Source organism: Mobula birostris, chromosome 6 (assembly GCF_030028105.1).
Source record: "Mobula birostris isolate sMobBir1 chromosome 6, sMobBir1.hap1, whole genome shotgun sequence".
Classification (NCBI taxonomy): Eukaryota; Metazoa; Chordata; class Chondrichthyes; order Myliobatiformes; family Myliobatidae; genus Mobula; species Mobula birostris.
Genome location: NC_092375.1, coordinates 13,298,015 through 13,315,310, shown reverse-complemented (window position 1 = coordinate 13,315,310; position 17,296 = coordinate 13,298,015).

The following is a 17,296-nucleotide window of genomic DNA, read 5'->3' as shown; positions in this document are numbered from 1 at the left end:
GGGCATGGCATGGCACATAAGCGTTGTTGGTGTTGATATAATAGTGGTCAAGGGTGTTGGATCCTTTGGTTCCACAGTGATATGTTGGTGGTAGTTGTTTAGAGACTTTTTCAAACTGGCCTGGTTGAAATCTACCAGAGTGAGAGGGAAGCCATTTCCTGTGCAGTTTCATGCCTGATAATCATGGTGCTCAGCTCCTCCAGAGTCTGACTAATGTTGGTCTGAGTTTTGTGAATGTACACCACTACCAACATGATGGTGGAAACTCCTTCAGAAGATAAAAAAGGACGAGATTTGACTGCCAGATGTTCCAGGTCAAGTGAGCAGGACTGAGGCAGAACTACCATGTCTGTGCACCACAATGAGTTAATGATAAAGCCTATTCCACCTCCTCTGCTTGAAAAGACTGAGCTCTCCTGTCTTTGCAGAGATTAGTGAAGCCAATGGGCTGTGACACTGCATCTGAAATGGCAGATGATAGTCACGTTTCCGTGAAGCAAAGGACAGAGCAGTCCCTCATGTCCCGATAGTACTGCAGTCTTGCTCTGAGATCTCCAGCTTTATTTCCCAGAGACCATATATTCTCCTGCACGATAGCTGGGAGTGGGGGTTTAAGGACTCTGCATTTTATCGTACCTGTAAAGCAGTGCACCATCCCTGCTCCCATTTCCTTAAAGGGGAACTGCACTCATGATCGAAGTCGGCAGTCCCTTGATCCATTGATTTTGAATGTTGCTGGATGTTTTTAAAAGTCTTAAGAGGATGCTGCTTACTGACATACCCATGGCTGTGACTGTAGATTTCAGTGGTAGTAGTCCCAAACAGCAATTTTTGATGATTCCCATTGGAGCTGCATGCAAAGTGTTGCCATTTACCGTTATACATAAGAGAATTCTAATAGCCTTCCCTGCATCCCATCTCAGACTTTTCATCGTTCCTAAAGTGTGGTAATAACAATCGGATGCCGTACCTTAGGGGCTCTCCGGTTTCTTCCCCCATCTGAAAGGCATAAAGGGTAGGAAGTTTCTTTAACTGCTGTCAGTTGCCTCACGCTTGTAGGTAGGTGGCAGAATTTGGGGAGAACTGATGAGAGTGTGGGAAGAAGTAGAAAAAGGATCCAATGTACAATTAATTTAAATAGGTACTTGATAGAATTTATTTATTGTTATTTATTTATTTGGAGATACAGCACAGAACAGGCTCTTCCAGCCCAGTGCTAGCAACCCACATATTTAACACAAGCTTAATTCCAGGACAATTTACAATGACCAATTAACCTCCTAACTGGTATAGTACTGTGCAAAAGCCTTAGGGACTGTAGATATATATATATATATATATATATATATATAAATAAATAGAATGCATCAGACTTTTGCAGAGTGCTCTAGTAATTTTAAGTACTGCTACAGCAAAAAAAATTTATGACATATGTGAGTGGTGATAAACCTGATTCTGATAATGGGTTTCTATTGTGGACTGAGAGTAGGAGGGGGCAGGGAGAGGATAATCATGAATGGGGGAAAAGGGAAGGGAGAAGTGAGGGAGTGGAATGCACTAGAGAGATATTCTGTAATAATAATGAACCAATTTGTTTGGAATCAAATGACCTTGAATCTCAGGGCTGGGTGTGTCTGCACCTGTGCTACCATTTTCCCCTGGCACTGCTCCTCTGCCACTTGCCTCACACCCCTCCTTGTCTCACTCCCCTCCCTCACCATTCCCAACATCTGCCAGGTTTACAAACTTGATCTCCACTCCATGTTGACAAATACAGTTCTGTGCAAAAGTCTTAGTCACCCCAGCTATATATCTGTGCCTAAGGCCTTTACACAGTACTGTACGTCTTTGGACTTTGGAAGGAAATCAGAATACTCGGTGGGACAACTCGAGAAACTCCTTACAGATAGCAGTGGAAATGAACTCCAGACTCCAACGCCATAGTGTCGCGTGGCAACTTTGCTGTTTCTTTAGCATTTTTATCTGTTTCTTATGAGGCCAAGTTGCCGGCTCAATGCTGAACCCAGCACAGATGGAAAGCGTGCAAGCAGCTGGCCAGATTCGAACCCAAGACTACTTGCTTTGAAGTCTGATGCAGATGCCATTACACCTCCGGCCGTAGCACCTAACATAAAACCTATGATATTATGCTTCAGAATTATTCCAAGAACACCTGGGAAGTTCTCTCATGTGCTCTGCCCAATATCTATTTCTCAGCCAAGATTGAGAGTGTGATCTCATTAGTATATAAGGGGCTTTGTCTGTGGGTGAAATCTTAATGGTGCTTTGAATTTTGCAGGAAATGAGGCAGTTTCATGGGAAATTAAAGACATTTGCTTGTGTGCGTGCCGGCAAGTTTAGGATAGGCAGAAGCCCTGAACTTGCCTGGCACCTGTCAGTGATTGTTCAGTAAATACCCACGGCTCCAACTGGATTTTATTCTGTGCGTTTCTTTGCCACTGTGGAAGCTAATTCAGATGATGTCAGGTGATACTTTATTGTCAGAAGACTGAATAATTGAACAATTTACCTCAGCATTTTTATTCCTATTATAATTCATGGTTAAGATGTTACATGTTCTACTCTGAGCTTGCAAATAAAAAAAAACATATTCAGCCTCACAGCCTCACAATGAAATCACTTACTTTTATATGTTTGTGCGGTATGAAAGGGGAGGCAAGCACAAGTGCCTGCCTTGCTTTGGACACAAAACCATTTATCTTGTCTTTTACACCTGAGATAAATCATTTTGTTAGCCAGCCGTTTTTCAGTTTAAGGCATTGGAGTATTCTTTAATATAAAGTCCTCAAACTCATGTCCCCTGAGCTGTGAAACAATAGAAGAATGATGGATGGCATTCATTTTCGAGCAACGCTGCAGAAAGGGCTCATACTGGCAACCTGGATAACCCATTCTATTACTCGGCTTCAATATGATCTCTCCATCGCTGAGTGACATTGTAACACCACACTTAAATCAGGTGAGAGACAAGGAGAGTCATTTTAAATGCAGCAAATGGTTAGGATGTGAATTGTTCCTCTTGAACGAGTCGATCCTTTTAGTTTACCTTCTGCTTGTTTGTACTTGCCGGCATGCCCCGTCTTCCTTGATCATCCAAAGCGTGTGCTTGAGAAAGTGAGCCACCTAGTTGTCCAATGCAGTGCGTGCTTTCCCAGACGGTTCCAGGAGTATGATCCAGCCTCAGTGAAGAAGGAAGTCTTGAAATGGAGGAGGTCTTGGAAGCAGTAGTCTCCGTGTGCACCCTTCAAGGAATCTTCGAAAAATATGTGAGATAATCAGTCCTCTGTTTCTGTGGATATTCTCCGAAGCAGCTTTGAATCAGTCCCTTTCTCCTTTGCACTCCTGACGCCAAGACCTCAGCAGTGGAGATGGTGGAAGATGATGCCACATCACAATGGCAGTGAAGGTGGAGGAAGGCTTGTGGCAGTGAAGGGGCCCCAGTCATCTTGCATTCCACACCGCTGGACCCTGACCGTGTATTGATCTGTCAAGGACCTTGTAATGACTACCAGTATATCAGCCTCCCCTCATTAAAGAAAGCCAGCCTGCGCATTCTCCGTTAAGGGAATCCCAGATTCACCAATAGACAACCCCTTAGGAGAACTTTGTGCTTGACTCAAATGATCGCACTATTACTATGTATGAACTAGATTGGAATCGCTCCCTGCCATTTCTGCCTTTACAATGGAACAGTGACTGAATCATAGCTAAATTGGGAAATTTTAATACGAGAAGTATCAAATTCCTTTATTCTGTGGTGAAGTTCCTTTCACTGAGGTTGATTTACACTGAGAAAAGATTTGTTACTCTCTGACCCTGGTATGAGTTAAGGTCTACATATAACCATAACCATTCCAAGTGCTAAGAATGTCCATGGCACTCCAGCGAGGCATGGCTTCCATTGTCTAACCAACTCAACTTCCCAACCGATCTCAGTGGTCTGCATCTATGACCCACTGACCAGGCCACATGTTGATGAGGACTTACTTCTCAGGTAAAATTCTGCCTGTCAAAGACAATTGAAATGTTGTTTTCTATTGATTGATGACTACGTTTCGCATGATATCCTTTCCTGCCCTGAGCAAAACAGGCTTCAGTTTTATCCCCTTTCCAACCTTGAATCTGCAATATCAGATTGATAGAATTCTGCAAGTTACAAAGCCATAATTTTTGAATTACATTCCAGGTGGTCAAACATTATTTCAGTAATGGGATGGCACTTTGTTTTTTTTCAATAAGCTTCAAATGGAATAAAAATGGATCCAATGAAAAAAAATGTGTTCACAAATGTGTATATTCAGGGCAGAGAGAAATAAAGAAAACTGAAGTGTCCCAGCCTTCACTCACATGTAGATTCAAAATGACAGATTTGATTGATCTGTGGTTCTTATCCTGAGGGCTTTATTGACGGAGTATGTTTTAATTATTTGGCGTCCATTTCAATGCAATATTGTGAATGTGATAGCTCACCAAACTTCTGTTTCCCTCTCATTTTCTTTGTCTCTCTCTGTCTATCTATCCCAATCTTTATCTCTGTCATCCCTATCTCCATCTCTTTCTCTATCTATATCTATACTTTCCTTCCATCTCTATCTCTTTTCCTTTCTCTCTATCTTTACCCTCTCTCTCTCTCTCTCTCTCTCTCTCTCTCTTGCCCTTTCTATCCCTTTCTTTCTCTACCTCTCTCTCTCTCCAGCTCTGTCTCTCTACATAGCCATCTCTACTTGTCTCTCTTTCACTTCTGGCTTGCTACCTCTTTCTAACTCTCTCTATCAGACACACACACACACACACACACACACACACACACACACACACTCTATCTCTACGACACTTTTTCAAAGACATGGATTTTTAACTTTATTTTTCTTTCTCTTTCCTTTCTGGATCACTTCCCTCTCCCGCCCTTCCCTGAAAATGGTATCCTTTCAACTGGAAATGGACAATGTGTCTGCGCTTTGTTCTCTGGGACCCTTTCTCCTGTGCATCAACAATTGCTGTGATGTGCTCACTCTAACAGGTAAGAAACATCCACTTTAACTTCAACTTGAGGACTTAATGCATCAGTATAGTTACTATTTCTTCTTCGCTCTGGGGGATGGACTTTGCCAAATGCCTTGCAGGCGTTCTTTTAAAATAGTCTTTGTGTGACACAATAAATTGCTGCCTCTTTCTGACAGAATATCAGTTTCAATGTAACTATAGAAATATACTGAAAAAGCATTTGTTGCTTTGTATCTGTGATGGCATCTTAAAAAGGCTGGCTAGTTAGTTACTATGCTTGATTCTTGGTCAAGATTTCTATATCACAATTCATGTTTGAAAGCCGATTCTAATGAATGGTAGAAAGAGAAGTTAATTGATAACATTCCAAAGAGACTTTTCATTCTTCATTTATGTTTTCTGGGCCAAGCTGTCCTTTGCTTTGCAAGAAGATGACTGGATTGTAAAATGATCACTGTGTTTGTAACAACAATTTCTGTGCATTGGGTACTTCTCTTCCTTTATGTGTTGTGTCATATGATGTGGGCAGTCATGGACTCCCTGACCATGAGTGCGCTTGGCAATTATTTTTTACAGAAGCGATTTTCCATTACATTCCATCTGAACAATGTCTTTACAAGACAGGTGACCCCAGCCATGATCAACTCTCTTGAGAGATTGTCTGCCGGACATCAGTGGTCGCATATCCAGGACTTGTGATATGCACTAGCTACTCATACAACTATCCACCACCTGGTCCCATGGCTTCATGTGACCCTGACTGGGGGCTAAGCAGGTGCTACACCTTGCCCAAGGATGATCTGCAGGCTAGTGGAGGAAGGGAGTGCCTTATACCTCCTTTGGAAGAGACGTACCTCCACCCTGCCACCCAAACTAGAGTAGTGAATGATAATGATGCCCACACATCTGACCCACCCACTCCACATTTGGAATCACCAACAAACCTGCTGTAGTTGCTAACTGGCCTGACCCAATGGACTGGATACACTTCTCTCCAGCTGACACATTGAGTGAAGTCCTATTTATTTGAATGGGGAGACGCTGAACTTCCATTAAAAAGGAAGTGAACTTTTCACTTTTTGTTCTATATTAAAAACCAATTTAATTAATTTTTTTTCCAAATTAAAAAAAACACTAATTTATAATTTGATCTTTGGAAACACTTCCAGAGGGTTATAAAGATCTGTTGGAGTGAAGCTATCTTAAGGTAGTTTGGTAGGTTAGCCACAGGACCTCAAGTTCTGTACTGGAAGTCTCATGTCAGCTCTCTTGGGGATAGTTCTGTCGCATGACAGTGGATGCCTCCTTGACATTGAGAAGAGCTTGGCAAAATATTGGTTAGGCTGCTGTTGGAGTATCATACACAATTCTGATTGCCACACAAGTGGATGAGTTTGGTAAAAATAGAGAATGTGCACAAATCCCACCTTGGACTTTTGTCCCTTCTTACCACGTTGACATCTTTCAGTTTTTTAACTTTCAAATTCCAATTTCTAGATCATCTCCAAATTCCAATATGCCTTCAGGTGCATAGCTCTATTACGCTCGAACCTGTCCCAACTTGAAGAGGATGTGGGTTCCATTAAGCTCATTCCTTTGATGGAACTTTTTGGTCTTCTGCATTGAAGTGGCTGAGTTAAGTGTTTGAGATTCTCTTTTAACCAAAAAGCTGCAATGATTTTTGATCATTGTTTACAAAACTCTTTGGAATTTTCTCAGAAATCCAATTACAGTTTGAAAGCAATTATTTAATTTTCGATAAGTGCTTTGAAAGATATCATCTCTTTCTTTTTCCTCTGATCAGGATATGATTGGTGCATCTATGTGCTTATTTTCCAAACCCTGTCCTTAATCTTAATGAACTAAGATGTCACAGAAGATAAAAGCAAAGATTTGTTTAGATATCTTCCTTTTCTTTCTCAGTATCAGTGGAAAGGAAGCTTCCTTTGCTCACAATGACATGTGGTGCACCCTTCTGTATCAGCCAGCAAATTAACTCCCTCACAATTGTGTGCAATTAAAATTAAAAGTTTGCATGGTAGATATAATCTAGTGTAATATCATTATTGCAACATATCCAGCAAAATATAATAGCACCTAATTAATAGGGTTATATTAGCATCTTTTATTATTATAGCTCAATATCTTTTTACCGCAGTGTTGGCCCATCAGTGCCAATGCTCTGATTCTATCTAAATGTTCCTCCCAATCATCTGCTCATCATTACATTTTTTATAATACCTTGATGATCTCCCAAAGCTCTTTACATCCAATGAAGTTCTTTGGAAACAAGGTGTAATCCTGGAAACTATAGACCGGAGAGTTTCACATCAGAGACAGGGAAGTTACTGGAGAGAATTCTTAGGGATAGGATTTATGAGCATTTGGATAACCAAGGCCTAATTAGGCAGCATCAGCATGACTTTGTGTGGGGCAAGTTGTATCTTACTAACTTGATTGAGTTATTTAACGAAGTTACAAGGGTAGTTGATGAAAGTAGAGCCGAGGATGCTGTCTACATTGTCTTTTGTAAGGCATTTAACAGGGTCCCTCATGGGAGGCTCATCCAGAAGAATAAGATGCATGGGATCCATGGCGAATTGGCCATTTGGATTCAGAACTGGCTTGTCTTTTGAAGACAGAAGATAGTGGTTGAAGACTCTTATTCCAGATGGAGGTCCATGATTTATGGTGTTCGGCAGGAATCTGTACTGGGACCTCTGCTGTTTGTGATGTATATAAATGACCTGGATGAAAATGTCGATAGGTGGATTAGTAAATTTGCATATAATACAAAGGCTGGTGGTGTTCTGAATAGCATAGAAGACTGGTGAAACTTGGATTAATGTGAAGTGCTTTACCTAGGTAGGTCAAATGTAAAGAGACAGTACACCGTTAAGGGCAAGACCCTTAACATTGTTGATGAGCTGTGGGAACTTGGTGTCCAAGTTCTAGCTCCCTGAAAGTGGCTGCACCGTTTACTAGGGTGATTAAGATAGCATATGGCATTTGTGCCTTTATTTGTCGAGGCATTGAGTTCAAAAGTCAGTAAGTTATTTTGCAGTTTTATAAAACTCTTGATAGGTTGCATCGAGAGTATTACATGCAGTTCTGGTCACCCCATTTTAGGACGGACGTTGAGGCTTTCGAAAGGGTGCAGAAGAGGTTTACTAGGATGCTGCCAAGATTAGAGGGTATGTGCTAAAACAAGCTTGTTTTTTTTCTCCAGAGAGGTGGTGGCTGAGGGGAGATATAATAGAGGTTTATATGATTATGTGTGACATAGTTGGAGTAGACAGTATCTTTTTCCCAGGGTTGAAATCTCTAACATCAAAGGTGATGAGAGGGGCAAGTTTTTTTTACACACAATCTGGTGTGGTGATGGAGGAAGATACATTATAAACTTTTAAGGGATGTTGAGATAGGCTCATGAATGTGAGGAAATCGGAAGATTTAGACATTATGTAAGCAGAAGAGATTAGTTTAGTTGGCCATTTGATTGCTAATTTAATTGGTTTGGGAGAGCATTGTAGGCGGAAGGGCCTGTTTCTGTGCTGTACTGGTCTATGTGATCACCATGGTGGTGGAGGAAACACGGTAACCAATTTGCGGGATTGATGATGGATCTCAGCCTGAAACATCAACTGTTTGCTCTTTTCCATAGATGCTGAGTGGCCTGCTGAATTCCTCCAGCATTTTGTGTGTGATGTTTATGAATTATTTTGGTATTCTCACATAAATTTAAATTGATTATATATTTTTAACAAAATGGCTTTATTTCTGTCTGTCAATTGTTAAGTTACAGTGAAGATCACAATGAAACATATTATTATGCCTTGTAAGTGTCATCCAGCCACTAAGTATGATATCATGCTAGAGAAAGAAACCTGCTCCATTCTTCTTTCTTTCTCCCCCCACCTCAACAGTGAGTGATTTTTTTTTAAACAAATTAAACTACTGTTGAGAAAAATTGCTTTCTCTGTGACAGGCAAAAGTGAATTGCTTTCAAACCAGATATCATGGTAGAGAATATATTTTGTGGGAGGGAAGGGCTAGATTGATCTGAGAGTTGATAAAATGTTGGCACAACATCTTGGGCTGAAGGGCCTATATTGTGTTGTTAGGTTCTATGTTCTCTGTTCAAAAGTGCAATAAAAATCTTCCTTGAAGCAGCATCATGTAGCATCATATAAGCAAGTCACAAGAAAAGCATAAACAAAACAGCATTTGGTGTTGCTTCCTCATTGTCCCAGCAACCTGGTCTGCAGTTTATGAGGTGATTTTCCTGCAATTGGAAGGGTTTTCCCCCATATCCTTATTTCCTTACGCCTCCCAGAAGTACGCTGGTTGGTGAATTGATTGCTATAAATTGCCCTCACTGTCGGTAAGTGGCAAAAACACCAATTGGAAGTTGATGAGACTTCCCACAGATTGATGGTCTGAATGTCCTCTGCTATACTCATCATCATTGTGTGCCGTGTCGTATGTGATCGTGATCTTCCATCTGTCTTTAAGACCATGATTGTTCTTGGCAAATTTTTTCTACAGAAATGGTTTGCCATTGCCTTTTTCTGGGATGTGTCTTTACAAGACAGGTTATCCCAGCCATTATCAATTCTCTTCAGAGCTTGTCTGCCTGGTGTCAGTTGTAGCAAAGTCTGGGCTTGTGATATGCACCAGCTGCACATACAACCATCCACCACCTGCTCCCATGGCTTCGTGTGACACTGATTGAGGGGCCTAAGCAGGTGTTACGTCTTGCCCAAGGGTGACTTGCAGGCTACTGAAGGGAAGGAGTGGCTTACGCCTCCTTTGGTAGAGACATATCTCCATCCTGCCACCCACAAAAGTGTTATACTATGTAAAAGAAAAAAAGAGTGAATGGACAAGTGATAGCACAGTTGCAAGAAGCATATTCAAACGAAATGTGGACTTGCATTTCAGTCCCGATGAAGGGTCCCGGCCCGAAACTTCGACTGTTTATTTATTTCCATAGATGCTGCAGGACCTGCTGAGTTCCTCATGCACTTTGTGTAGTTGCACGAGATCTTTCAGTGTTGTCTTTTTTTGTTTTGCTGACGCATCTCTCACCCTTTATCTCCTTGTTGTTCAGCATAGAATCTCTGATCACCTAGATCAGAGAGAGAGAGGTGCTCCATTCTGTTCTGCCAGCGTAAGTTTGGAAGGTCATAGATCAAGGTGGTTTCGCCACACTTCCTGACATCGACCCTGCTGAGACTCACCTTCTCAGATGCTCGCAGGATGACTTCTGGTTGACTGGGTTACTTGCTTCATCCTCATCGCTATCTGGCTTTGGCTATATCTCCCTTTTTGGATGAGTTCTAAGGGTTATTTGATGTGCCAAGAAAATAAACTGATTAATTTATTTTTGCTCTCTTCTGGCAAAAAAAGGCGATGAACACATGTGAAATAAATCATAACAAGGTTTTATCAGTCGAGGCACCTAGGAGGAAATTTGCATTAGATCTAAAACATTTGGCCATAGTCAACTTGGGCAACTAGCATTGCAACCATTTTAGTAAGGTAATGCTGCACACTGGACATAAGCTCTTCTGCTCCCTCCATTTCAACACGTTTTATCTACGCTTTGCAGTTTTTGATTGACATGTAGTAGAATTTCAAAGCCAGGCATTATTTATAATTTATATTGGACAATGTGGATGCAGGCCAGATCCATCCCAGGAATGGAGAAGCCTACGGAAAGTGGCAGATGCAGCCCAGTCTATCACAGGCAAAGCCCTCCCCACCATTGAGCACGTTTGCAATGAGCGCTGCCACAATGAGACAGCATTCATCGTCAGAGACCCCCACCATCCTGGCCGTCCCTTCTTCTCGCTGCTACTATTAGGCAGCAGGTGCCACACCGCCAGCTTTAGGAGCAGTTGTTACCCAACAACCAACAGAGGCCTGAACTGGTGCGGATAACTTCACTCACCACTACTGTAAACTAATCGTGTGATCTACAGACTCACTGTGAGGGGCTCCTTACAGCTCATGTTCTTAGACTTCTTTTTATTTGCACAGTTTGTCTACTTTTGCACATTGGCTGTTTTGTCAGACTTTGATAAGTTATAGCTTTTTTCTCTGTAAACTTTTTATTTCCTGTAAATGCCTGCAGGAAAATAAATCCATAGGCAGAATATGGTCACTTTGATAATACATTTACTTCCAACTTTTAAACAGTACCAACCAACGTCAGATTAGTGGCAGAAGATTTAAGTAATATAGGACTGCCGGACACCAAAACAATAAGGATGATGGAAAAAGTGCTCAAATTATAGACTAAGAGGTCTTTTTTTCTTCCCCTTCCTACTTAGCTATAGAGCCTAGTACAATTATAATATTTTAAAGACACTTGGATAGGTATATGAATAGAAAAGATTTAGGGGATGCAGGCCAAATGCAGGCAACTGGGACCAGCTCAGATAGACATCTTGATTGGCATGGAGACACTAGGTACTATAGATGCTGGAATTTAGATTTGTTGTGGGGGTGGGGGAGGATTAGTTGACATTTTAGGTCCTGATTCAAAGTTTTAGACCCAAAATGTCAACAGTTTTCTCCTTCGACCCCTATAGATACTGCTTGATCCAGTCAATACCTTCAACAAATTGTTGGCCGGAAGGGGCAATATAGGCCAAGGGGTCTGTTTCCATCGCTGTGCAGCTCAAGGACTCCATGACCCGATGTGTAGAGAGAAGAAAAACAAATTGTGCAAACAACAAAAGCAAGTAGCGTTTAGAATGAAAGTGAATCCTCAGACATGAAGCCCAGAGCAGCTAGAGCAGGTTTCGCAGCCTCAGCCTCAGTGCAGTGAAGAGCAGAAGTAAACGCCGTGGAGCAGCGAGCAGAACTAGCCCAACCCTTGCCTCTGGTCCCGACACCTTGCCTTTTCAATCCATTTCACCCAGCATTTAAATTGTCCAAACATCGGTTCATTCCTCACTGTAGGGTCCAGGCCCTTTTGCATCAATGTGCTCTGGGTCTGGACCACTGCCACGTTACAGCCTGTACCCACTCTTTCCAAATTGACCCGGTGCTTAATTCGATCAAATTTCCCCCCTGGTAAAGGTGGATGGGCACAGAATCTTCCTTTCCTCCATTCCTCCAATTCTCCCCCTCTCTGCTTGCCCCGACTTTGTATTGAACATGCCTTCACCTCCATCTGACTTCATCGCGAATATGCCTCGACCTCGGCCTGACTTCGCCTTGCACCCATACACTTCAATTCTTGATTCAGCCTTGTCTCTGCTAACCTCATCATTGTTTGCACTGATTGTTTACTGTAATTTTTTATAGAAAAGGTGTTATTAATAAAGTTTTTAGTTGTATTTCTTGTTTCGTTAACCACCAGTAAGCTGGCCCTTGCCTTCAGCAGTGCCATCTTAAACCTTGATGTGTATGTCTGACGCTAGCCTCCTGAAATATATAATCAGATGCAAGCTTTGTGATTGGAAGAGACTACCCGACTGACACAGGAAGGGATTTAAGAATAAGCTGAATTTTGGTAATCTTTGCTCCAGGACTACTCAAAATGGAGAAGGATATTTGGGATGAATATCAAGTCCACATATTGAGAAGGCATGGAATCCAGCATTAACAAGCAGGAGCAGACCACCCTGCAATCTACCTACCTGCCTACTTCCACCAGCTATACTGTGGATATCTGTGGTTCCTACATGGGTCTCTCATTTGCCACAGAACCCACAAATCCACTGTGAAAATAGTCATTCTCAGAATTAGAATTGGCTTTATTATCCTTGATTGTCCAAGGGGCTACCTATGCTGAAGAAGATATTTTCAGAGAGGATTTGCTTCCAACACACCCCAGCAGATGTGTACGGAAGCCAGATTTTGTGGTTTATTATTTGGCTGAGGTTTCCGCACTCACCTATACAGACGCTGTTGCTGGTGGAGATTTAGATTTATGCAGTCAGTGGCCGTGTCCCAGTGTAATCCTGTTCAAAACCACCATTGTCCTACGAAGATGGTGAAACCCAAGGGGCCCTATGCTGAATGTTCCTTGAGACATAACACCATCGAGGAACAGACAGAAAGGAGTTCAGTCTCACTAACAAAGCTAACACAAATCTGATCCAGTAATAATAGCTTGACAGCAGACGAGACCAGTCACTGACAGGTAATCACACCCCCTAAACATCGACTGAGAGAGATCAGTCCCTCGAACAATATACTGACAGAAATCAGTTCCACTAACAATAGACTGCGGAGATCAGGCACAGTAACCATAACTGACAGGAAACTCACCCACTAGCAGACTGACAAGGATCAGACACACTAACAACAGACTCATGAGAGAGCGATAAGAGATCAGACCCACAAACAACAGACAGGGATCAGGCACACTAACCATAGACTCACAGGGATCAGACCATTAATGAGAGAATGATTGAGATCAGACCAAGTGACTGACAGGGTGCAATCCCACCCACAATAGATTGACAGAGATCAGTCACATCGACAATAGGCTGACAATAGTACATATACAATACTGTGCAAAAGTCTTAGGCACCTATATAGAGCTAGGGTTCCTAAGGCTTTTGTATTGTGGAGCGGAGAGTGAGTTTGTAAATCAGGCAGGAGCAAATGATGTTGGGAATGGCGAGGGTGGAGTGCCATGGGAGAGTTGTGGAACAGGTGGGAGAGAAGGAATGCCAGGTACATGATGTGGCACAGGTGCAGACACACCCAGCCCTGAGAAAGATTAAAGTTATTTGATTCCAAAGAATTGGTTTATTGATCATTACAGAATGCCTCTCTAGTGTTTGCAGTGCCCTCCCCTTTCCCCTCCCCTTTTCCCATCTATGATTCCCCTCTCCCTGCGCCCTTCCTGCTCTCAATCCCAACAGGGACCCATATCACTCGTACATGTCACTAAATTTGATTTTTTTTGTGGCAGCAATACAGTGTAATACAAAAATTACTACATGACTGTGAAAAAGGCCTAGGCATCCTAGCTATATCTATGTATGTATATACAGTGTGTGTGTGTGTGTGTGTGTGTGTGTGTGTATATATGTGCCTAAGATCTTTGCACAATTCTGTATGTCACCATTCATTTTCTGTGAAAGTTTAGAATAAAGTGAATCTCAGGGTGGTTTATGGTGACATATATGTCCTTTGATAATAAATTTACTTTGAACTACGAACTTTAAACTTTGACATCGATCAGGTCCCACCAATAATGGACTGACAAAGATCAGCTCCACCAACAATAGACTGATGATAACCAGATTTGTTAGTCATGCAGGGTAAAGATCAGGTCAGTGAAAGAGGGCCAGATAGAATCAGGCATAATATATTGGATGATAATTACAGCTATCTTTATTTCTGAATTCTTGCCAAAAGACTCGCAGCTTAAACCCTTTGCAAGGAGTTGCTTTAAGTTCCATTTTAATGCCCATGTCTCTAAGCAGCAGAGGAAGAGATTTCAGATGAGTGGTTTAAGTATTTGTACTTTAATAAAATAAATCATGGTTTTATAGGTGTTTGGGGTTGAATGGGATTCGGGATCAGCCACGATGGAACGGCAGAGCAGACTCAGTGAGCTGAATGGCCTAATTCTGCTTCTATATCTTATGGTCTAAAATCAAGCTCAGTTTGCTCAGCTCAGGACTTGAGAAGCATATTCACTTACGATAAGCAGAATGTGAACAATTTTGGGCCCCTTATCTAAGAAAAGATATGCTGGTATTGGAGAGCATCCAGAGAAGGTTCATGCGAATGATCCTGGAAAGAATGGGCTAACGAATGAGAAAGATGTGATGGCTCTGGGCCTGCACTCACTGAAATTTAGAAGAATGAGGGGGAATCTTAATGAAGTTCAAGTTCAAGTTTAATTATCATCCAGCCTGTCATGAATGTAGCCGAATGATGCAGTGTTTCTCTAGGGCTGTGTGCAAAACGCATTACCAACATCACACAACAAAGTGCACATAGCATAAATAGCACATTTACTACGGTTTATGATTCATAAAGAAAAAAATGTACAGTATAGTCAAATCCTTAAGTGTCCAGCTTGTTCTTCCACCAAGCAAACACTGGTGGGCAGCACTGAGTGAACACTGAAGCACAGCACTGAGCAGACACCAGAGTATAGCACTGAGCAAGCACCAAGTGGCAGCCCTGACAGAAGGCCCCAGCTCAAACCCAGAAGAGATTCCAACACACCCAAAGCAGCATCTTCCGCACCACCTCATCATTTCCTCCTCTGGTCAATAACAATAGGCAAACTCATGGCCTAGGCCTAGTTCCCAACACCACCAAGGCAACACAGCAACCTCATCATCGATCTCATCTAGGGTTGCCAACTGTCCCGTATTAGCTGGGACATCCTGTATATTGGGCTAAATTGATTTGTCCCACACGGGACCGGATCGCCCTTGTCCGTATTTCCCCCACTAAGGTAGAGCGTTCCTATGAAACCGTTCGTAAGCCGAAATGGTGTCAAGCGAAGAAACAGTTACCATTATAGGAAAAATTTTTGAGCGTTCCCAGACCCAAAAAATAACTTACCAAATCATACCAAATAACACGTAAAACCTAAAATAACACTAACATATAGTAAAAGTAGGAATGATATGATAAATACACAGCCTATATAAAGTAGAAATAATGTATTAACAGAATCGGAAAGATTAAGCCAAAACCGAAAAATTTGTAGGAAAAAAGTCGGCATGTGCACACATCCACTCGTTACATATGCGCACGTCACGCATGCGCACACAGGTGCCCGCGCAAGGCTTCATGGTCATGGTAGTCTTTCTCAGGGTAAACACAAGTGTCCCGTATTTGACTGCTACTTTTGTCCCTTATTTGGGAGTGAGAAAGTTGGCAAGCCTAATCTCTTCAGTGAACCAGCCTTGCAGTTTTCTACATTACCGATGTCCAAGAGAGTCTTGCGATCACAATAAATATGTCAAGACAATCACTCACAGCATTTTTTTGGACCATGCACTGTCCAATGGCACACAAGTCTAGGCAACAATACAACAAAGGTACGCAATAGTTCAGCTCCATCTGTAACGAGCAACTCACTGATGGGTTATTCTTAGTACTCATCAGTGACTTGGAATGGTAAAAAAGATGTGCAAATACACCTTTGATTGGACCCAGAGTGACTACTGTCGAAGCACACCGCCATCTTGCCAGAATCCTACATGATTAAAACCCATTGAATATTAAAAAGCCTAGAAGAGTGGATGTTTCCTCGGTTGGCACAGCCTCAGAATAGAGGGATGTTCAATTAGAACAGAAGGACATCCAATAAGAACAGAGATGAAGAGGAATTTCTTTAGCCAGAGGTTGGTGAGCCTATGGAATTCATTGCCACAGACAGCTGTGGAAGCCAAGCCATTGGATTTATTTAAGGAGGAGTTTGCTAGGTTCTTGATTAGTCAAAGTTCTTTTGGAGAAGGCAGGAGAATGGCGTTGAGAGGAATAATAGAATGGGGAGCAGACTCAATGGGCCAAATGACCTAATTCTGCTCCTAATCTTAAGGTCTTACGATAGATTAAGCAAGGTAGAATGTTCTTCTTTGGAGAGAAGGAAGATGAGACGCAACTTGATGAAGTTGGGCTGAAAAATGGCAGATGGAGCTTAATACAGACAAGTGTGAGGTATTGCACGTTGGAAGGACAAACCAAGGTAGAACATACAGGGTTAATGGTAAGGCACTGAGGAGTGCAGTGGAACAGAGGGATCTGGGAATACAGATACAAAATTCCCTAAAAGTGGCATCACAGGTAGATAGGGTCGTAAAGAGAGCTTTTGGTACATTGGCCTTTATTAATCAAAGTATTGAGTATAAGAGCTGGAATGTTATGATGAGGTTGTATAAGGCATTGGTGAGGTTGTATAAGGCATTGGTGAGGCTGAATCTGGAGTATTGTGTTCAGTTTTGGTCACCAAATTACAGGAAGGATATAAATAAGGTTGAGAGAGTGCAGAGAAGGTTTACAAGGATCTTGCCGGGACTTGAGAAACTCAGTTACAGAGAATGGTTGAATAGGTTAGGACTTTATTCCCTGGAGTATAGAAGAATGAGGGGAGATTTGATAGAGGAATATAAAATTATGATGGGTATAGATAGAGTGAATGCAAGCAGGCTTTTTCCACTGAGGCAAGGGGAGAAAAAAACCAGAGGACATGGGTTAAGGGTGAGGGGGGAAAAGTTTAAAGGGAACATTGGGGGGGGGGCTTCTTCACACAGAGAGTGGTGGGAGTATG